Source organism: Hemicordylus capensis, chromosome 1 (assembly GCF_027244095.1).
Source record: "Hemicordylus capensis ecotype Gifberg chromosome 1, rHemCap1.1.pri, whole genome shotgun sequence".
NCBI classification, from domain to species: Eukaryota; Metazoa; Chordata; class Lepidosauria; order Squamata; family Cordylidae; genus Hemicordylus; species Hemicordylus capensis.
The window spans coordinates 297,243,429-297,267,889 of record NC_069657.1 but is presented as its reverse complement, the minus strand read 5'-3'; the positions used below and the strand labels follow the sequence as shown (position 1 = coordinate 297,267,889).

At 44.6% G+C, this 24,461-nt stretch overlaps 1 protein-coding gene across 2 annotated transcripts in view; it reads right to left on the bottom strand.

Moving 5' to 3' along the window:
• The window catches only part of PRIM2 (DNA primase subunit 2), a 138,704-nt gene that overhangs the window by 54,111 nt on the left and 60,132 nt on the right, over positions 1-24,461 (bottom strand). The window lies entirely within an intron of this gene.

Genomic DNA, 24,461 nt, shown 5'->3' with positions numbered 1-24,461 from the left:
AGCTAAATCCAAACAAGATGGAGGTGCTCACTGTGGGGGATTGGAATTTGAGGGATGAGTTAGATCTTGAGGGATGAGTTAAGATATTCTGCTGTGGGTTACACTCCCCCAGAAAGAAGAGGTTCACGGTTTGGGGGTGCTTTTAGATCCAGGCCTCATCCTGGTATCCCAGGTGGAGGCTATGGCCAGGAGCGCTTTCCATCAACTTTGGCTGATTTGACACCTGCGCCCATTCCTTGAAGAGAACAATGAAACAAAACAACAAAACAGTGGTGCATCAGCTGGTAACCCCCAGGCTTGACTATTGCAATGTTCTTTACATGGGGCTGCCTTTGTACATAGTTCGGAAACTTCAGTTCGTTCAAAATGTGGCAGAGAGATTGGTCTCTGGGGTACATAAGAATATATGAACAGCCCTGCTAGATCAGGCACAAAGCCCATCTAGTCCAGCATCCTGTTTTACACAGTGACCAAAGTTATATGCAGTACTCCAGATGTGGCCTCACCATAGATTTGTATAGGGCAAGGGCATAGCCACTATTGGGCGATCGGGTTCAAAGAACCTGGGCCCCCGCCCTTCAGGTGCCACGCTCCACGGCCCCAACATGCCCCCCACGTCTGACATCAGACGCGCAGGGTGGTGGTTTAGCTCCCAAGTGGGGCCATGCTGTTCCTGCACGTGGAACAGGTAGCACTTCAGAAAACGCTACTCTGGGGATCAGGTAGCACTTCAGAAAACGCTACTCTGGGGATTAAGCCTCCGGTTTTGGATTCCAACCTACAACTCTTATCCAAAAATGAAGAGCCAAGGAAAGTGCACAAATATTTGCCTCATTCTTGTGCCAGAAAGGTTAGCGGCTATCTCCATAATGCTAGTTTAAATTAGCATTTGGTTTGCATGTTGAATGGTGATTTTAATGACCCTGCTTGCTCTTGCAATAAAGGGGAGGGACAGCAGAATGTTTGTAAAAGACAATAGGATGGGTGCTTTCTCTGCATGTCATTTTAATCACATGGGCCAGAAATGTATTGTCCAAAAAAGTCCTTTATCTAAATATTCACCTGGTCACCACAGTCAAGCAAGAATTATGTTCAGGCAAATGGTGGCTGTGAGCTGTTTTTTTAGATGCCATGTCTCTGTGGGCAGCAGTGGTGGCACTTGACACACTGATAATGTTCCCAATGGCCCACTCCTGCCGGGTGCTATTTTTCTTCTTCTGTAATGTGCCAGAAACAAGTAGTGATGCAGGATTATTTCCAGACCACATTCTAGGACAGGGTGAGGAAGGCAGCCAGCAGGAGCTGGCTGCTGGGAACACTATCAACACTTGAAGAGCTACTGAAGTCATCACTGACTGCCGTGGCATGGCATTTTTTTAAAAAGAGCCCTGCTGCCACCAACAACAGTAAACCCACCTGAAACATTTTAAGCAAGCAAGCATATGTGCACAGTCTGATAACTTTTGTGCACTTAGTTACAAGACCATATTGCTTTTCTTGACAAAGTGATACAGCTAACAGTAGCAAATCCCATAGCAGCCAAGCTATGTAGTCTCAACGATATAACATATGATGCCTGGACACAAATGAACATATAAAGATACAGAGAAAGGTCATTCGTCCTTTTAGTGCAGTATGTCGACACCAACTGGCAGCAGCTCTCCAAGATCAGAGGTATGCTCAGTACTCCTGCCTGAGTTAACTGGAAATGCCAGGAAAGATTCTTGGAACCTTGTGCACACAAAACATGCATTCTACCACTTGACTGTGGGCTGTCACACAGGTTTAAAAGAATTAGGGAGAAACAAAAGAAGATGAAAGAGACCTGGGCAGGCACTTTAAAATAATGCCATAACAAATTCAAAGCCAAATGCTCCTTTTGGCATTCAGTGCTTAGAATCCTATGTGATGCCTTTAGCCGGAAAATAATGACATGAAGTACCAATGCTACAAATTGGATTAGCACATAACTGCATATCTGTTAGAAGATCCTACTAAATCACAACTCTGAAGAAAGATTTGGGACACGTATTTGATTGATTGGTTTTCAATTCAAGTATTTCATGCTTTTCGGTGCAGACTGATAGTGTTTGATTAATAACCAGACACGCAAAGGACAAGCTTGAACAGCAGCTACCGTATTTTACAAATGACAATTCTATGTTTATTATGCATTTTGTACAGAAGAGGGCAAAGATACAGCCACTTGGTACAGTATCCCTGCTTTTCATGCTCATGACAAAAGCATATGCAAGCTGTTTCACTTACGACAATCTTAGTTAAAATAATTGCATCCTATTAAGAAGTAACATTTCATAAAAACCCTATCAAAATTAATTTCCTGAGTAGTTATGTTATACTATATAGCAAGTGATTAGATTATGTGCTGAGTCTTATATATTATTTCCTTCTACATTAGCTTTCCAATAGTTCCACTCCATCCTGGTACACAATCTGCACATTACAGCAGCTGTCGCCAACATGTGCCTTCACTTGCAGGTATGCCTCAAACACATTGGGGTGGGGATGGATTAAAGCATCAGAAGGGTTGAACCTTTCTCTTGCCACAGTCATTTCCTCCCAAGCGTGGTCCCTTCTTGTAAACAAGCCTAACTAAGTGGGGTGAGGGGAGGACTCCAAGGGACTGACTGAGGGGGCTAGAGAGTGGGGAAAGGATTCTGCACTAACCTCACATGCCCCTTTGGTGTTTTACATCAGACACCCACTTCACACTTTTGACATGGTTGGGAAGACCCATGTTTGAAGACACTGGTCTGTTGCCTATCACCACAGGAAATGTGGGCATTGAACTGCTGAGATCCAAATTCAGTCATGAAGCTCACTGGATGTCTTGGCCCAGTCACTTGCTCTCAGCCCAACATACATCACAGGATTGTCCTGAAGATAAGAAGGAAGGAGAACCTATGTCCACTGCTCTGAACCTCTGGGAAGAAAGGTGGTTTAGAAAGGATAAGTGTTTCTTCCACGTATGAAAGGATGCAACAAGAAAGTGAGAAGACTTGCTTTATGGAACACTCCAGAGGAAATGCAGACTATTTTCTTTAAAAGTATTTTACTTCAGACTATAAACATGCAAAAATAAAGATCAAACTATATAAAATAAGATTTCCAGTTTTGTGATTTAGTTCTATATTTATAAACTAAATCTGGTAGTTCTCTTTGGTAGATTTTGTTTTCTGAATACAATTCCTATTTCAAGCTGAAGAAAGATAGGCACACACAAATATTTGATAAATACATTTTTATATAATACACACTCACCCAATAGTTAACATCCAAACACAGTATATCAAGCATGACTGTATCAAAAACAACCGATCAAAAAAAACAACCACTTTGCTAGTGTTGCACCCAAAATGTCACAATGCAAATGTTATGCAGCCAGGGAAATCAATATTAGACCAGTGTTTGCATGCTGGTATGCTGCCATAACTAGACAGTTGACATTTCAATGCTGATCAATTTTTTTTTAATGGGGGGGAAGCTTGATTTTAACCTTTAACATGTTATAATTCTTTTTTAAAAGTCAAAATATGCAATCTTAGTAAAGATGCTGTTATATTTTAGCACTACGTGCACCTAAGAGTTGTAAAAATTCAGAAGTACACTACTGAGCTTGGAATTAAAACTATGGGAATAATCAGGTTTGTTTTCTTGTTAGCAGCAGATCAATATCTTTTAGCATCACCAGAGATCAAGTGGTTCATACCACTGAGCAGTCATGCAGAATCATCATTAATGGGGCACTTTTAAAATTATTCACAGTATATTTGCTGCATTTATGCCCTACCATTCCTTTTCTACAGAAAAACTCAAGGCAGCTAATAAAAGAAATAGGACATATGAATGGCTTAAAGCACGCCTCTCCTTCACATTGGCTGGCTGTTGAAGAAGTCCAAGAAGGGAGGGGCCAGAATCCAAAAGAAGATATTCATAATCTATGTGTACCCATATCAGATGTGTGTGCCAATGGAAGAGAACTACTGAATACACCTGGAGTTCTTTTTGCAGTTTTCACCCCAGTTCTTCACAGTGTTTGGATTGAACAGCAATTCAACCTTCTTGACAAAAGCAGCAGCAAGGCTCTGGCTGCGTTCAGACATAACATGGACGTGTGGTTTGTGCTATCCATATTTAATAACTCAAACCATGGTTTGTGCTTCTGTACATAAAGAGTTATGATCCAGAACCACTTATCAGGTTTTGATTTCCATCTGATCAGGATTCAGCTTCATTAGGTCATAGCTTCATAAGGTCATGGTGCAAAGCCTCTTGAAGCAAATCAATGGCTCTAATTATGGATCATCAATGGTTTGCGAATATAATGTGAAACCATAGTTTGCACTAACTCTGTTTGCAAACCAAATCCAAACCATAGTTTCAGAACCTAACTTGTTGGCTTCAAACAAACCATGGTTTATGGCAATAGGTTCAGACATAATGCAAAACCATGGATAAACTTGAAAACCATACTTTTGTGTTATGTCTGAGCCCAGTCTGTTTGCATACCCAGTGCCTCTATTCCACCTATAGGTATCCCTTCCTTGGATGTCAGCCATTAAATGAGTTGTAATATATGCAGATCTAAGTCCCGTTTCAATAGCTCATGCTTTGTATATTTAGGATTAGACTACTCAACCATGTCTCAACTATGACTCAGGAGGCAGGAAAGAGTAATGGATCATGCAAAATAAAAACTTTTCTATATACACAGCAGGATCATCTAGAGATATACCAGGTTAGTCAGGATGAATAGTCCTTTCACAATATGATGGGGTTTTAAAAATAAATATTTCTTATTGAAATATGATTTCTTGAATGTTTTAATATTTTAGAAAATAAAAACCAAGAGCATTAAAACAATGTCAGTCCAGACTTGACCTTCTCAGCTCTTAATTTCAGCAGCTCTTCAAGACTCCAACTTGAACTCACTTGAGCTAACCCTCTGCTGATGGCAAGCCTCCTTTTATTCTCTTTCCCCCGCTTCACATTTTTCTAAACAAACTAGTCAGGACAACTCAAGTTCCCTCCATTATTTTAAAGCATAATCAAATCAAATCCTCTCTTCCCACCAAAAGTTAACCAGTAAAACTCTTTTCCCTCCCCAAACTGCAGAACAGGAATTGTGAACTTTTGACCCCCACACAGCTTTTTAACACAGAACATCGGGAGCAAGCAAATCCATATGCAGAATAGAAATCTCTAACACAAAGAAAGGAGGTTCAGCCCTCTTTCCTTTACAAATGTACACACAATTTATGGCTCATTTGTCAGTCAGTCACCAACCCCACTTTAGCGCCTGGGTCATACGCAGGTCCGTGCCTCCCTCCCCCCGCTCTCCCATACATGTTTGTACGTTCGAGAGAGCAGCCTATCTGCAGTCAGCGAGACTGCAGAGAGGCAGGATTGCTGGCTATGTGGGCTTCCTTCTTTCCTGAGGGACAGCCTGCACAGCCAAGGGAGCTGGGGCAAGGGAGGAGCTTCCTCCCTGAACTCTGGTTTTAGAGCGGTGAAACTGCGTGCCAACATTTGCATGTAACACTGGCACAGGCAAACCAGAGGCCAAGCAAATGAAACTTTGAGAGAACCAAATGTGACAAAGGTTTGGGGAGGGAAACTGTGGGTCCATTTTTTAAAAAACAATTTCCCAGTTCGTACATTCAGGTTTGGAAACAGGAGATGAAAGGACCTCCGGTTTCCTGTTACGTATGAACTGGCCCTAAGAGTTGTACTTTTAACTCTGGGGACAGCTTTTCACTTGGAGAAATTATGATCCCAGGAATAATAAACTACTGACTCTTCTGTGAAATGCCCCCCCTATATATTTCAGTTCTCCAGTATATGTAGGAACAGTCACCATCTTTCCACAACATTGAGCATTAAAAGCAAATTAGTTTTTCATATTGCTTTGATATTACAAAAACCTCTTGTGCTGAATTTACAACAGAATGTATAAATTAAAGCACAAGAATAACATTTAATTTTAAGTATTAACGTAACTTTAGATTAGCAACTGACAGGATACTACTAGCCGATGTAAAAACCATACAATAATATTTTGGATTAGTGTAGCTCAAGAATGAAAAAGGTAGGGCAAGATCTTCAACTAGACAGATGATTAGATCTATCCAAGGGGGGAAAGTAGTGGTCCACATCCTAACAAAGCATGTGTGTAAGGAGGCTTTGTGGGGACAAAGCAGGAGCAACTTCTTTAGTCGTCCTATAGGCAAACCGTTGTGCCACAGGACCAAGACTTCCAAGCGATGCATTTCTGAACTTACAGAGTGTTTCCAGAGTGTGAGCCCCACTCATAAGTCTTAGTCCTTTGGTACAACAGAGCACAAACAGGAGAACTGAGGCAGTTGTGCAGGGGCTCCAGGTGTGTCCCCGCTAAGGGACACACTTACATGCACTCTTAATTAGACAGGATGTCAGCCATTTCTCTTCATAGAAATCACTCCCTTGCAAGGATCTTCTGTCAGGTCTATTAAGAGGACAGATACTGAACTGGAGTCCTTGGAGAGTCCATACCCCTTCCCTTACCTCGCAGAAGTCACTGATAAACTAGACTAGAATGGGGTTACTTCATCTTTAATGCTGTTGCTGGAAACAATTTAAATCATAATATAAAGTCTGCTACTTCTATCCTATGAACCACAAAACTCATCCTTTTCAGGGCAACACACTGCCATTTGAAGAGGAAACGTCAAACCTTCTACTCGGAGTCCAGCATGGAGAAAATTAAGTCACTCTTTGGCTCTCAGCCGATAGTCTCTAAGAGCCAATGTGGTATAGTGGTTAGAATGCCAATGTGGTATAGTGAACCCAGGAGAAGAAGGTTCACATCCCCACTCAGCCATAAAGCCCAGTATGTGGCCTTGTGCCAATCATCTCTCAGCATTCCACATATAGAGTTTTTGTGAGGATAACAAGGGATGGGATGGAGAAATGATCTATTGTATAATAACAGACACCACTCTACATGGCGCAGTGGGAAAATGCTTGGACAACAAACAGAAGATTGCCAGTTCGAATCCCTGTTGGTATGTTTCCCAGATATAGGGAAACACCTATATCGGGCAGCAGAGATATAGGGAGATGCTGAAAGGCACCATCTCATACTGTGCGGGAGGAGGCAATGGTAAACCCCTACTGTACTCTACCAAAGACAACCACAGGGCTCTGTGGTCGCCAGGAGTCAAAATGGACTTGATGGCACACTTTACCTTTATAATAACAGACAACAACACCTGCCAATTTTTTTTTACTGATCGCAAAGAAGATTCAATTTAACTAACAGAATTATGCCATACTGGATCAGAGATGTATCAAGTCTGGGCAAGCACTACTTTCCCAATATCTCAGTTTAGGCTGCCCATAAAAACACTAATGACTAACTAAAGGGCTTTACTAATATATTAGCCAATCAATCAGACTGTGACATAGAGCTTTCTACCTAGAATAAATTCCAAAAGAAAGATAAGGGGTTATACCTATAGTAGCAGTATTTAGCATAAATGCAAGTCATGATGAGGGACAAGTTACATATGGAAGCAGTTAGGGATGTGTAACTCAAGGTCGATTCTCAATGTCGAGCCAGTCCACCATCAAACCGGACCAGTTTGAAGGCTTACACTTGAGCCAAACCAGGCCTGGTTCGACCTCGAGCCGAACACCCCAGGCCAGCTCAGGGGTTCTACAACAAACAAACAAACAAAATTTTAACTTACCAGGACCTAGGCACACAAATGGCCAATGCATGTGCACAGCGGCCTTCAAAATTGCCACTTTGAGCAGGGAGAGGGCTGAAAAAGACCCCAAACAGGCCAAAACAACCCTAAAAAGACCGGGGGGGGTCTGGAAGGGGGAGTGGGAACCATTGGAGACACACATACCCCACAGCCATGGCAGCACCCCCCGCGGAGGCCACAGGACCTGGGGGGTAAGTTTTTTTTTTTTTTTTTAAATGTTGTTGTAGAAATTCCCACCCCGCTTTACGAGTCAGGCCCAAACCAGTTCAGCCTTGAACCAAACTGGGGCCCAGCTCAGCATGCATGGAACAAAACTAGGGACCAGTTCAGTTTGAGTCTGGCTCAATTCAAACCGAACTGGGCTTCCCAGTTCCATGCATACCCCTAGAAGCAGTGTCTGCTTAGTACTAAGATCCTTGGGTGAGTGGGGTAGCATCCTTTGTCATCAGAAGGTATCTTAAGTGCAGTGTTTGATTTTTATCCATACAAGTTAATGGCAGCCTTTTACTTATAAAGAAAAGCTAGCAGGTAAAGAGATGCAACCAGGGTTTCCAGTAGTGCATGTCAACCAGGGTGAACTAAACCTTCCCTGTGTCAGATTATTTTACATATGGAATGACAGGCAGGTTTTACCCTCTTTGTCCTAGATATAAGCCCTGAGGTAGGTCATGTGTAAACATTCTTGCTCTGGATCTCATTTTCTGTGCAATCCTTCCATATCAGCACTTATATTTTAGCTGTCCCAACTCCATGGCCCTCCCTTTTCAATCAGTAGAATTTCCAGTTTAACTGGCAGAGCCCAATGGGCAGCTAGCTACAAGTAATGACACACACCAGCAAATAAAACTGGCAGCTGAACCACTGAAAAGAAGAGAAAACATATGAAGATATTCTGAGCACCTGAAGACTATGAAGAGTTTGAATATTCATTTATATAAAAATCATTATTTGCTTGACAATGCATTATTTATTGCAACTGCTTCAAGTCCAAGGAATATATGTTCTAAATAAAGTAGTATGACAAATGTCTGAAAGCCTCAGAAAATGAAAGGACAAGATTATTGGCAGCTTCTCTCAGCCAGTCCTGCTCTCCTTTTCTACCCTATACCACCCAAATCCTTCCCAATGTCTCTATATATAATTCTCTAAGCCATGGCTAATCCTGTGCATGGCAGCTCTCACAAGAGTTTGCGGGCAGAAGCACCATGGTAATTGGGCAGTGAGGATTCCATATGCAGATAGGGGGGAGGAGCCTGTGATGGTTAAGGTCAGTTTTATTTAGGGCCCAGTCAACCACTGCTGCTGTTTGGGGCTACCGAGGCGATTGTCAGAGGGAGACAGGCAAGCAAGGGATGGGCTCGGGCCTGTCAGGGGCCTGAGGGGAACGAGCGGCCATGCCAGTGGCAGCAGTAAGGAAGGGCCCGGTCAACCACTGCTGCTGCTGCTCCTGTGGGGAGAAGCAGGAGCGGGGCTTGGATGAGGAGGTCTCTGGGGAAATGGGGCTGCAGTTTGGCCAACAGGCGCCATAACACTGCAGCCGCGACCAAGAGGGGGGAGGGGGATGGAGGAGTGACCAAGAGGGGTGAGGAGGATGGAAGCAACCGGATGGAGGAAGAGCAGGAGTGTGGCTCAGGTGAGAGTGGAGAGATCTCTGAGTTGAGGGGGGCTGTGGCAGGGGGTGAGGGGGCAATCAAGTACTACCACGCAGATGCTCTGCATGGGTTAAGCTAGTTTTTATTAATCCAAGATAGATGATCAAAAACCATTCATGGTTCAATGGTAAAGATCCCAGATTCAAACCCCAGCATTTATAGTTAAAAGAATCTCAGGTAGTAGGGCTGGGGAAAAGTGCTTGTCATTAGGCAGGCCCAGGGGCATAAGCACCCAATGTTCTGGGCGTACCTCAGATCTTTCCTCATCCACCACTGCAATGATGGTGGCAAAGGAATTAAACAGTGTGCGCCGGGCTTGCGAAAAAGCAACCAGGGAAGTGGCAGCAGGTACCACATCTTGGCATATAGGAAGCTGCCATATACCGAGCCAGACCTTTAGTCTATCTAGTTCAGTATTGTCTTCACAGACTGGCAGCGGCTTGGAATTTTGCAGGAAGGTTGCAGGCAGGAATCTCTCTCAGCCTTATCTTGGAAAAGCCAGGCAGGGAACTTGAAACCTTCTGCTCTTCCCAGAGAAGGGGATCCATCCCCTGAGGGGAATATCTTACAGTGCTCACACATCAAGTCTCCCATTCATATGCAACCAGGGTAGACCCTGCTTGGCAAAGGGTACAAGACATGCTTGCTACCACAAGACCAGCTCTCCTCTGGCTTCTGGCACACCAGGGCAAGACAACATTAGGGTACCCCAGAGGAGCAAGCAAACTTGGAAGCAAGATGTTTGAAAAAGTGTATTAAAAAATGCATAAGCATAATGTAAAAATATGGCAGTTGGCAACCTTGGTACAATTGTACAGGGAGTAAAGGTAGCTCCTAGGGAGAGGTATGGGGAAGGGGAAAGAAAGAGTGATGGCTCTAACAGCCTGGCATTTGGGAGGCGTTGGACTGAGCATGGAAAGAAGCAGAAGAGAAAAGCAGCAATCCAGAACAGCCTTGATAACCACCTGCTGTTTTGTGCACAATGCCAAAAGGAGATTCAGGAGTCCCAGCTGCAAAGCTTCTGCCAAAGTGGTGGGCAAGGACAGACAGTGAGGTGTCAGTCTGGCATCAAATTCCAAGTCAAGTGACACTCTGTGGACCCACAGCCAGCACAGGAGAGCACTGGATTTCCCCAGGTAGTCAGGCATGGGCAGACACCTCACAGCAAACCCATGCTAGGAATGCTCAGGGATGTTGAATTCAGCTCAATGCATTCTCAGGCATTCAGCTCAGTCTAGGATGTTAATTTAGGGATTTGGCAGTCCAGAGATTCATCTTAGAGGGGATAAGTCTGAGAGCACCACAGGCACTTGGCTCATGCCACCAAGCTTCCACAACAAGAGACTTCACACTGGGGTTCAAGAGCAGAGGCTTTTTCTAGGGTTTTGCCCTCTACAACCAAAGGCAGAAAAAACCCCACTTAGAAATGCAAAGGGGAGAGTTCCAATATAGGTTCTTAGAGGACACACATGAACGGAACATGCTGAACCTAATTGTCTAGACACTTGTCTTGATTGCATGGTAGGTTCAGGTTCCCAGGAACAATCTTTTGTTTAAGACTCCTTGTTAGTTTTGCTCAGAACTCTGGCCTCATTAGTCATCAAGGAATTTCAGTCAGGGTGCTTTATCTTCTTCAAGATAGCTTTTTGCACCAGTTAAGATTTTGCTTGATACAGCAATATGAGTCATCCAGGAGTTCACTCCTCCCTTGTGGTTTCAAGTGACTGTCTATACACACAGGGTTCTGCTCAGCCTTTTCCAGGTCAGAGCAAAGTATCCAAGATGGGAAGGAGGCTGTCTGGCAACACTGGCATCGTCAGGGGATATAATGCAACCCTCATGCCCTTGTGTCTTGATACCACATTATAACTTAATGACATCTACATAGCCATGTACATAAATTCAATCTTAAAGCAACAGTAAACAAAGAGAGCCCTCCTAAATCTCCTCAAGTCACTCAAGCCAACAGTGAAATCACAACCCCCTAAATTCTCCTCAAATCCAATCGCAGCACCCAGAGAAATGTAAGCAAAATTCCACACGTGTATTAGGGTTTTCCAAACTTCTCGTTCCTGCTGCAGACCCTTGTATTGGCCAGCAAGTTTCTACTAATGGCTGGGGACCCTCTGGAACAGTGTGGCATGCAGAGTAGTGAGCTGCAGTGAGGACAGGATTAGTGAGCAGATGACTGACACTTGAGACTTGGCCAATTGGCCCTGACATTTAAGAATGCTGGTTATGTTCTTAATGACTCTTCATACTACTGTCTTTTCATCTCAGTTATCCCCAACAACGTGAGTTCAGGGATCCCTTGCCCCATACCATAGTTTCTCTTTCAGTTGCAGTAACTTGCCAGAATCCAAAGAATGACTGGCTATGTATGAACCATGTTATACCACAAATCATTCCCTTGCCAGAAACTTTTTTTGTTTTAAAGTATGCAATTAGAAAACCTAAACATGCATGAAATCCATAACTTGAGGCTGCAATTGTAACCATTAAAGCAGGTTTCAGAGTTATCCTGGTTACAGTTTGTCACAACTATAGCACATTTTATATTGAACTTGCTGCTTGCGTGATGGACAGCAAAGTAACACAATTTACATTTAATTGATTTAAATAAGGCTGGATAAATCTTCACCTTTATGTGACAAGCAGTCAAGACTGACAAGTGATGGTAGGCAGGTAAAAGTAAATGAATAGAAATTTGAATTGCCCTTGCCATTTATCTTGGTCTTATGTGTCGTAAATCCAGTTTGGAAGAGAGACATTCTGAATTTCACTATTCAAGCACTAAATGAAACTGTCTCCTTCAAAATGATAGTTCCACTACAGCAGTGATACATATCCTCATTTTAATTAACCTAATGGTCTATTCACCCACCATACTTGGAGACTTATTTCATTACCCTAAATTAACATTTTATTTCCATTAAGCATCAGATAATAAAAAGATACTACTTACATGCCTGGTTTACAATACATTTAATCAGCTGCATGCTTTTGCTTAGTAGCTGCAATGCACTTAAGAATTTAGAATATTTGTGATGACCGGATAACTAAAAAATAAAGAGGACTGAAAATCAAAGTGTACACCTTTTTGTACTCCAGGTTAGTTAATGTAATACTGTCCTAGATTGTTTCTTGACATTTTAAAATGATAGCTTGCTATTTTTAACTAAATGACAACTAATAAAGTCATTTTTTCACTAAGACAGCCTCTTGGTTATTATTGTATCAGACAGAGCATAACTTAAATTCATTCATTGCTCTAAACAGGCACATGTATAACGGAGCCATTTATTTGTTTCTTTGTTTATTTATATCTACATAAACCACTTTGGGGATTTTTGTTGAAAAGCGGTATATAAATATTCATTGTATTCATAGGGAGAAAAGTGGCTAGGCTTTATTCTTTTTAGCCTACTTTCCAGTAGGCTTATGAGATCACCCGGCATTCTGTGTGTGTGTCCCCAGCTATCAACTTAGTAACGCCTGGACCAATATGAACCAAATCAGATACAGTTGTAGCGACGCATAGGGACACCTCAAAAGCATAGTCTGTGATGATGTCATCCATCCTGATCCAAGATGGCGGACGCATAAATTTTTGAGGCGCAAGTGGGCTAACTTGTGAACTGCTTAACCAATTTGAACCAGATTTGCTGCAGCTGTAGTAAGTAAGTAAGTAAGTAAATTTATTATGGTCCTTAGACCAACTTAACATTTAAAGCTGCAGCTGTAGGGACAAATAATCCACCTCAATTCAAGAGGGTGGACACGTAAACCTTTGAGGCACAAGTGCACTAACTTGAGGACTGTCTAACCAATTTGAATCAAATTTGGAACAGCTGTGGTCAACGACACAGCAACACCTCAGTGGTGCAGTTTGTAATGACGACATCCACCCCGATCCAAATGGCAGACACATGAACATTTGAGGCGCAAGAGATCTAACTTGTGGACCTCAATTTGCACCAGATTCAGTCCAGATGTAGAGACAGTGAAAGGAAAGTAGGCTGATTCATTCTTACTAGAACAACTTGTTAATGTTATGATCCCATCATCAGAACACCTGTGCAACTCCATGCAAAGCCAGGATCAAGGCCTCTGCCCTCTCCTGAGTTGGGGCAAGTGCAAGGTTTGGGCTGGTTTCCAAGACAAGCCCAAATTTGGGGGACATTGATTAAAATCCTGTTTCCATACAATAATGGATGGAACCAGCTACTTAAAGATTACACATCCTCTTTAACTCCTCTTTAGCAGACTCTGTCCTCTTTCTCTTCCTCCTCCTTTTCCCAAAATACCTAGTGTTTTGTGCAACTGATTCTTCATGGAAAGTCAGGCAGAGAGAAGATATGAGAAGGGAATGCAAACAAGGTGACAGTTACATATTCTGCTGATGTCTTAGATTACAGGAAGAGCTAGATATTCGTGGGGGTTCTGTTCCATAGTACAACCGCAGATATAGAAACCGTGAATATTTGGGCATTAGGGCAATGGTGAACTGGGGTTTAGGTTCCCTGTCGGGGGTGGTGGTGGTGTGAAAAACATCATATGGGGGATGCAGGGGGGAGCTGCCTGCCATCATAGCTGGTCCCCCGATTCACATTGTGCTCCCAAATCAGTCAAAAATCACCTTTTTTAAAAAAAGTCACCATTTTGAAGCTCCAAAACACAAAATGGCGGCCAAAAGTGGCCTCTGTAGTCATTTCCAGCCACTCCCAACCTGTGGATATGCAAAGTTTTTTTCCTTTTTTTGTGTATGCCGAGGTCAGGTGTCTTTTACCTAACCCCGGATAAGCAAATCCAAGGATACTGAGGTCCTCCTGCACTGTATAGTTACTACAGAATACAATACTGTATTAACATACAGTTTATGTAAATAGAAGCTGTGGATGAGAACAGTAGGTTTTGGGGATGCCGAGGAGGAATTCCTTGGATGTGGGAGAACTGAGGATGGTGCAGAAATGTAAACAGGGAGGGGGATAGGCAGAAAGAAAACATACAATATATCATGAAAGATTAACAATGTAGAAAGAAATTGTGGGAGCTTCATCATTTACCAAATTTGATTAACGAGAGACAGGTAGAACCATAAAGTATGCATATTAACGTCTTAATACTCATATTTTTATAGACATGCAGATAAAAAGACCTTTGGAGCTAACCAAATATTACAGAGTGGTATTTTAAAGTCTTAAATCAGTTAAGCTGTCTTTTATATTTTCATATCAATTGTTTTTGCCTTGAAGGAAAGAGAAAGCTATTTAACATTAGCGGTATGAATCAATTCAGGTACAAATCAATTTGTACCTGAATCTAACTGATTCGGGCAATTTGGAAACAGAACAAGTCACTCCTGTGGTCCATTGGCTAGATTTGGGTACAAGTCGAATTGCACCAGATTTTATTCAAATGGATTCAAGATTCAGATTCCTCCTATTAATTCGCCCAGATTTCCAGCTTTTTCTTTTCTTTATTTTTTAAAGGAAACTAAGCTCTAGCGCTTGTAGAAGTGGAGTTATGGAGCAAAATGTGTGGTTACTAGTTTTCAAGTGTTTGGATTCTTTGGTGTATAATAACTTTCCCTCAATGAATCCCCATGAGGATTCATTACACAACTTCATTTCTTCTATCCATTTTGACTGTCTTTTTGACAGTGCCAACTCTCAACTGCCATGTGCCAACTACAGCCCACTCCCACCCACAAGGCAGTGGGGTACTACTCAGTTTATGTTCTAGGATCTTTTTCAAGTGTTTAGGCTCTTTGGTGTCTAATAACCATGCCTCATAATGAATCCCTATGAGGATTCACCACTCACTAAAGAGTCTAAACACCTCAAAAATTCCTAAAATATCAACTGAGTACCCAGTGGCTTGTGGGTTGGAGTAGTTGGCACATGGGATGCTACTAATTCCCCCCCACACACACACACAAAAGCAGTGGGGTCAAAATGAACAGAAGAAATGAAGATGTGTAATGAAGACACCAAAGAATCTAAACACTTCAAAAATACCTAAAAAATAATCCAAGTACCCCAGTGTGTGTGTGTGTGTGGGGGGGGTTATAGTTGACATATGGCAGTTGACAGTTGGTACTGTCCAACGACAGTCAAAATGAACAGAAGAAATGAAGGTTTATATTGAATCCTCATAGCAAATCATTATAAGGAAAGGTTATTAGACACCAAAGAATCTAAACACTTGAAACCACATTATAACCACACTAAACAGCTCCAAGAGTAATACATAATCTTGATGTTTCTCAACCCCACAGTAGCGGTGTGCACAGAACCGCGGAGCTGCCATACCTCCCTGACGCCCCTTTCCCCGCTTGGCTGCAAAAGGCTTCAAGAAGCCTTTAGTGAGTGCGCACGTCGCACACACGCTTCATGTCTCCGCGACGTGCACATGTGGGCACACGCACAAAAAGGCTTCTTGAAGCCTTTTGCAGCCAAGCGGGGGAAGGGGTGGCAGGAAGGTATCCTGCCGCCCCAATTACTGACGGAAATACGTGCACAGGAGGGGGGAAAGCGTTGGGAGGGGTAAGTAAACCCTCCCACTGCCCTTAAAGGAACCCCCACCCCAATCAACCCGAACCCCGGACCGCCCATGTCCGGACCGGTCCAGAGGCCTGTAGAATGGCCTCCGGACCGGTCCAGGCACATCACTACCCCACAGTTGAAGTCCAACACTTGGCAACACAAACTCCTGGTCTGATTGGTTAGTAGGCAGGTTGGCCAAAGAGGTAGCACAGAATTGAATCAAGTTCAAGTAAACACACACAGGGTTGTTCCTTCACTCCACTGCTGGAGTTTGCAGCACTCCTGTCTAATGCAGGGAGCACAGATCAGGTAGCAGAAGCAGGCCCTGCAGAAGCAGATCTGCTGCCAGCATTATTGTCATCATCCTCTTCCTCTCAAAGCCATGGAGAGTGGAGGGGTCGCTTTCTGATGGTGACTCTGCAGCTGTGGTTTAGCTATCTTTATAAAGTAGCAGGTGATGGTCCTTTGCTTCGCCTCGCTTTGCAGAGCCAGTAGGTATCCTCATGGGGTTGCAACACAGCCTCCAGCTGCTTGATGCTGGAACTTGATGCTGCACTCCATGAACTTGATACTGCACTCCATCAGGGGATCAAGTTCGAAGACTTTAACAGTCAAAGCAGGCCCCACCTGCAGAATCTCAGACAGCCTCTTTGTGGTGAAGGGCTCTTTGTGGTGAAGGAACATCTCTTCCTCTTTCTCCTCTTCTTCCTCACTCTTAGGAGTTGCCTGGATGATATCTTCCAGTTCTCCTTCTGTCAACTCCTCCTGATGGGACTGGAGGAGCTCCCCCACCTCATGTGGCTCAATGTCTTGCAGGCCTTCTTCACCAACACTATGCACAAGTTTGGTGATCTGCTCCAGCATCATCTACTGAGAGAATGGCTGCAGCAGATGAAGAGGTGACTGCCCCAGGCCACAGCTCCTTCCACACTGCGTGCCATGTGTGGGATTTGATCCTTGCAAGGGATGCCATGATGCTCTCAATGCAGTCTTCGATGCTGCAGCTCCTCCAGCAAGCACTGACAGAGAAAAATCAGCATCCATGAGATCAAGCATCCTCCCGAAGGTGCTCCGAGTGAAGGAGAACTTGAAAGTCACAATCAGACCTTGGTCCATCGGTTGAATCAAGGAGATGTTGTTGGGAGGCAAGAAGGAGATCTCCAAATTCAGGTGTGCAAACTGCACGGTCTCAAGGTGACATTGGTGAGCACTAGGAGGACTCTAAAGGCCAGGTTCTTGGAGACCAGATATCTCTGCACCTCATGCAGAAAGTTGTTCACACCGTCAGAGAATAGCACTGCAGTCACCCATGCTCTCCAGATTTGGGAAGCTGGTTTTTATTCTTCCCTTTTAGGGAACAAGGGTTCTGTGCTCAGCACTGGAGTATGGGCTTGAACACACAGTCCCCTGTAGCATTGTCGCATACCAGCAGAGTGAGGCAGTCCTTGGCTGCCTTGAAATCCAGAGCAGTTCTTTGCTAATGAAGCAGGATGACATCCACTTTCAGAACAGGCCTATCTCATCAGCATTGAAGACCTGCTCAAACCTGTACCTTCCAGACTCCATCAGCCACTGGAAGTCTGCTGGAAATCTTTGTGCCATCTCATGGTCTGCTGGTGCTACTTCCCCAGCCAGCTTGACATTGTGGAGGCTGTAGCAGTGCTTGAACCTTTCAAAGCAGTCCTTGCTCACCTGGAAACCATGCTCAGCGCCTTCAGATGATAAGGCCTTCAATTCTCTATCCACAAACTGAAGGCCTTTTCCATCTGTTCCATATGGGGATTGCATGATGGAACACCTTAAGACTCAATGTGCCAGACACCATATTCACATGGATACTGGCTTTTCTTTTCTTGATGGAGCAGGCACTGGACTCACTGATGCTGTAATTGCATGCAACTGATGCTGCACTGTCCCCATGAGCCAACATGACCAGCAGCTTCAACTTCTTGCTCAAGAGCAACACTTCATGAGACTTTTTGCCACTCCCCACAGCAGAGCACTCGACTGTGTGCTTACTCATTTTGGCTATGGAGGAAGGAAAAGAAACATTGGTAGACTTACCGTGAATTGTTCTTTTTCGAGGTATGGGGAGGGCATCCTAACTTGACGGGTTGTCAGCCTTCTCATGCTTCAAGACAGGGCCAATCAGATTTCAGATCTGTATATACTATGCTGCTCCAGCCACACCCAACCCAGTTCCGGGACTGTGAGCGAAAAACCTGTAGCCCCATAATGGAGAAAAAACTCTGGCTTTCAACCACCAGAGAAACAGAATGAACAAGAACAGAAGAAAGGTCAACCAGGGAAAATCCAGAGACCTCCAAAGGAAGAGAAAGAACAGGGATAGCACAATCTTGAACCCTGGGAGTTGCCCCGCCACCCAAGGAATATCATTCCTTTCCCAGCATCCGCGGGAGGGCCGGATGCCCTCCCCATACCTCGAAAAAGAACAATTCACGGTAAATCTACCAATGTTTCTTTTTCCGAGGAATGGGGAGGGCATCCTAACTTGACGGGACGTACCCAAGCTGAATGAAATCAAGGGCGGGGAGCGGATGCCTAGACCACCCGCTGAAGAATTGTCCTTCCACCCGCCGCCTGGGGATCATAGAAGGAAGAAATCTTATAGTGTCTCACAAAAGGAGAAATAGAACTTGATGTGACCGCTTTACAAATCTCCTCCAGGGGAGCTCTTGCTGAGAAAGCTGCCAATGCAGTCACACTTCTCACTGAATGCGCCATGATACCTCTGGGCACAGGTAGGTTCAATGTCTCATAAGACAAGGCTATCGAAGCCCTAAGCCACCAGGCCAAAAACAATTTAGAAGCTTTGGTCCCGAGGGAGCCTGCTTGAAAAGAAACAAAGGAAGAGTCCGTTTTCCTAAAAGACTGAGTTCGTTGGGTATAATTTCTTAAAGCCCTTCACACATCCAACTTATGCCACACACGTTCCTTAGGATGCATGGGCTTGGAACAGAACAAAGGTAACACCACTTCCTGGCTTCTGTGGAAAATAGAACTGACCTTCGTTAAGAAGGTAGGATCCAACTTTAAAACAACTGACTCTTTTTTGAAAAATACACAACTCATCGCTCACTGAGAGGGCAGCCAACTCCGAAACCCTCCTAGAAGAGGTTATTTTATTCATTCATTCATTCATTCATTCAATTTCTACACTGCCCTTCCAAAAATGGCTCAAGGCAGTTAAGGTTATTGCCACTAAGAATAAAACCCTGGACAAATACCTCAAAGCAACAGAACTGAGAGGTTCAAATGGAGCCTTGGTCAAGGTATTTAAAACCTTATTTAAATCCCAAGTGGGAAACCTGTGGATAGGAAGAAGAGCCAAATTACTCACTCCCTTCAAAAACTGACTAATATGGGGATGTAAAGATGAAGAACCAGAATCCCTGAGGTCCAAAACAGACGATAGAGCAGAGAACTGCTGCCTTAAGATGTACAGACGAAGACCACTCTCTAAACCAGAGTGCAGAAACCCCCAAACTTCTAACACTCTAGCAGAAGCCGGAAGGACATCGTGCTTTGCTGTCCAAGAACAGAAGGCAGGCCAGGTAAGTTGATATATGCAAGAGGTGGATGGCCTCCTGGACTCCAGGATGGTATCTTGAACCCGAGAGGAATACCTTTTATCCACTAAGAGCTTGCGCTCAACCTCCAGGCGTGAAGTCTCAGCCAGCCGAGATCCGAGTGCAGAAGAGGACTCTGGGAAAGCAGGTCTTTTCTGAGAGGAAGTGGCCACAGAGGTTGAATCGACATGGACACCAGCTCCAAGAAACAAGGTCGGCATGGCCAATATGGAACAATGAGAACAACTTCCGCCCTTTCCGCTACAATCTTCCGCAGCCCCAGACCTAGTATTGGCATCGGAGGAAAGATGTACAGCAACCCTGAAGGCCAGGGAGACACTAGAGCATCCCTATCTTCTGCCTGTCTGCAGTGATGCCTGTCAAAGAACCTTGGGAGCTTGGTATTGTGCATGGTTGCAAAAAGATCCAGTGGATGAGGACCGTACCTGTGTACAATCTGATCGAACACTGACGGAAGCAGTAACCATTCCAACGGGTCTATCCACTGGTGACTTATCCAGTCTGCCTGGAGAATATCCTCCCCGCTCAGGAGTTCAGCCGCTATGGACTTCAGGTTCAGCTTTGCCCAGGCCAGAAAGCAATCCGCCTCCTGCATAAGCACTCGTGACCTCGTGCCGCCTTGATGGTGTACATGGGCCTTGGCCTTCACATTGTCCATTCTGACCAAGGCATGACGGTTCTGAATTAGCCCCTGAACTGTAACAGAGCCATGCGTATGGCCTTCAATTCTAGCCAATTGATATTGAACTGGAATTCCTCTTCCAGCCATAGTCCTTGAGCATGGTGAGCGAGACAGTGTGCCCCCCAGCCAGATAGGCTCGCATCTGTTGTACCCCTCTCCAGTGCCAGAGAAAGCCACCATCGAAAGGATTCCCTGACCTTGGAAGGAAGAGTAACCTTCAAATGCTGCTTATCAATGATCACCAATTAAAAAGGAAGAAGAAACCATTGGAGAGGTGTTGAATGCAATCTGGCCCAGGGAGTACAGTCCAGGCAGGCAATCAAGTGCCCCAAAATTTGAAACATGAGGTCCCCTTTCTTCTTCAGCATCCAAGAAGCGATAGTCTCTGTGAGCTTGTTCTGACACTCTACTGGTAGAGATACTAATGCTAACTCCATATTGAAAAGGACTCCCAGATGTAGCAGAATGTGAGACAGTTGAAGATGATCAACACATTGTCCAAATATGGATAGGCCTGAATTCCCATGCGTGCACGATGACAGCTACCATCAATTTTGTAAATACTCGGGGCACCAATGACAGGCCAAAAGGCAATGCTCTGTATTGGAAGTGCTGTTGATTGTAAGCAAACCTCAGGAAACGACGTTACCTCAGGTGAACTGGGACGTGCAGATAAGCCTCTGACAAGTCTATAGATGAAAGCCAATTCCACGGGTGGACTGATCTCTTGATGGACTTTAACAACTCCATCCTGAAGGTCCACTTCCTCACAAGACAGTTTAGACGTTTCAGGTCGAGAATCGCACAACAGGTGTCATCCTTCTTTGGAACCGAGAAGAGCAAAGAAAACACGCCTTGCCATGACGAAGAATAACCTGCTCCATCAGAAGCCTTTTGAAATGCTGTCTGGAAACAGGAGTTACAAAAAGAAAATCGTGGGGAACAGATACGAAATCTATTGAATAACCCCGGGTAACCGTACGAATAACCCACTGATCGGTGGTGATCAGCACCTAGGTCCTGGCAAAGTCCAGGAGACAGTCCCAACATCATTGCTTACGATTCTTGGAATCTGCACTGTTGGCGAAGGAGCCCAATCAATTCTTATTCTGTCCCCTGTTCCTGCCGGACCAGGATAGTTTCCAGGACCCTCTGAATGCCAAGCCTCGGTTGTCTTTGTCTCTGTCAGTGCCCCTGAAGCCAGCATAACCTGCGCAGGGTGAATTTCTGTAGGGATGAAAGGAACTCTGAAATGAGGAATTAAACCCCCTACGAGCTTCCCCTTGCCCCATAGGCATGGCCTTTATTTTATTTTATTTATTTTTTATTTATATTATTATTTTTATGTCACGGGTTTCAACCAAAACTGGATCTAAAGACTCTCCAAATGACTTCCCTCCTAAAAAGGGAGTAGCAGCCAAGGCAACTTTGACTTCGTGTCTATTTTCTAATGTCTCAGCCTTAAGCCTCTCCTGACCGCCACCCCTGCTGCCATGGCACGGGAGGCATGTTGCAGACAATGAAGGCTCAAGTCAGCCATAAGAGAGACACCCTGGCCAATTTATAAAGACATTGCCGAAGTTCAACATTTTCTGGAGGCACCACTCTTATCAGTTCTTTCACCTAACGAATGGACGCCCTAGCAAAGATTGAATTGGTTGTTACTGCTCCAATGACAGTGGCCGAGGCCTCACGACCTTTTCGTAGAAGATGATCCGCCTTCTTCTCCTCAGGTGACTTCTTATTCAGCTACGCACACGACGCTAATTGCACCACAGGAGCATCTACAATGAGAGTAGCTAACAAAGACATAATGTCAGGCAGCAGAGTATATCATTTCTTAGGAAAAGTCAAAACAGGTTTAGTGGTAACAGGCACCCCCCTTTTTTCTGCTAACAGTACATCCTTGAAGAGAGTGGGAAAAGGAATCGTGGCTGTTGAAGCCGAGGTAGAGGGGAAAACCTCTTGATCTAAACCTGAATTGTAAGGAACCCGATTCTGGGGACACATCCTTAATAACTCTTTTCACTTTGGCCAACAAAACCTCGAACTCTGACAAGGAAAGCAAACAAGAGCTGGGTTTCTCTTGAGAAGGGTTCTGTTCATCAGACAATTCCCCTTCTTCTTTTTCTGACTCAGAGGACTCTCTGTCAGAAGAAACAGCAGCAGAGTGATGAGGTGGGGGCACAGCAGTAACAACAGAAGACGCTGCTGCTGGCAGAGGAGCCACTAGGGGGCGTTTAGGTGCCCTAATGCCCTCATCTGGCAGTGGCACTCTTTTTCTTTTATGGAGTCTCCTTTTAGAGGGGAGGGAAAACTGAAACTGCTTGCTCTGCGGAATAGCCCTTCTGAGGGCTTGAATCGGGGGAGGAAGAAAAGGAAGGGCACCCAGGGGGCCTAGCCAGGGCTTCAGATGCCACTCCCCCATCCCCCGCAAGGCAGCCCCCTCACACTCGGGGGTGGGGGAATGATGGCAGCTACCTGCCCTGAAGAACCCCAACTGTTCCAACAAAGGAGACACCAGGGACAAACATTGTTTTTTAACAAAGTCCCCCAACCACTGCAACTCACCGGCTGACAAAGCCTCATTGTTAGGGCTGGTAATAGTCTCAGGCGTTTCTGAGCGCACCCCCTGTAGGAGTGCAGAAGCAGCAAGCGGCAAGGCCGAAGGCAAAGCCTTATAAACAGGCACGGGCTGAGGAGAGACATAATTGCTGCTGTGGTTTTGGCGGGAATCTCAGAGACTGCCGTTGGTGATAGCCGCGCCCGTACTGCCTGTAGCTGAAGCCTCTCACAAAGCGGAGCTCCGCCGGAGGCCAGCTTGCATTCCTTTTTCTTTTAGGCCACGTCTGGCCATGGTTTTGGCAGGAATCTCAGAGACTGTCGTCAGTGATAGCCACGCCTGTACTGCCTGTAGCTGAAGCCTCTCACAAAGTGGAGCCCCACCGGAGGCCAGCTTGCATTCCTTTTTCTTTTAGGCCACGTCTGGGCCATTTAAGTGTTTGGTCTTCTTTGCCACTTTTGGGGGCAGAACGAGCTCTAGGCACGGAGCCATCTCAGAGCTTTTAGCAATGGTTCCCTCAGAAAACCCAGCAGCGCACACGGCAGCAGTCCCAGACACCGCATAGGTGGGTGCCAACATAGCCTCTAAGAGGGGGCCCTCCAAAAGTGTGCCCTTCAGCATGTCACTGCAATATGAAAGCTCCATGAGTGGAACAAGTGCAGAGACACAAAGCAAAAAAGGTAGAGGATAACCAAGGAAAAACAAGCCTAAGGCAGCTAGAAGCTAGAGGAGACTGGGCAGCTTGTGGACTGACTTGAAGCAAGACAGGACCGGAACTGGGTTGGGTGTGGCTGGAGCAGCATAGTATATACAGATCTGAAATCTGATTGGCCCTGTCTTGAAGCATGAGAAGGCTGACAACCCGTCAAGTTAGGATGCCCTCCCCATTCCTCGGAAAAAAATTGTACAATGCTGTACAGTACAGTAATTTTGCAAGACAGCCCCACATACAAAACTGAAACTTTACAATAACTGATAATTAAATTCAATTGTAATTTGCTGCTTACTACAGCCTGTACCATGTTTTGTGCAAACTTAAAAGCATTTAAGGAAAGGAAACTTGGTTGATGCCTCATTCCCTATCTATTCCATCAACTCGAGTTAGTTAACTCCTCTTCAACCTTAACACAAGGTTGTAACAAGGAAGAAAAATACAAGATAGTGGGCGGGGGTGGTGGTGGTTAGAAAATGTGAATTCCACAATGAGCAACTGACCAGGGGAGAGTCATGGACCAAGTGAGAAATGGTTGTTTTTGTTAACATTAGTTACCTTCAAACATAGTAGAAAATCTGTCAGTCTGTCAACCCTCACCTGGTGTCTCAATCCTGTCTATTCACTCAGGTCAGAAATATACTTCGAGTCTGCATCGGCAAAGGGAAGACTTGCAGTAGAGAGGTTGCAGGCATGTGATGGAATAAGCACACCTTCAGTGCTGCAAACTGTCCCTCCGTCTCAGTGCTTTACAGTGTTCAGCAGAGATCTAGACTCCCAGACTGGGGCCCATCATTCACCATTTACTTTCAGGACGAAAAACACTGGCCATAGTCCAAAGGGGTGCATGAGATGTTTTCCAATTTTTAAAAAACAACAATTACTCCTTACAGCAATTCTGTGTGCAGTTTGACAAATCTA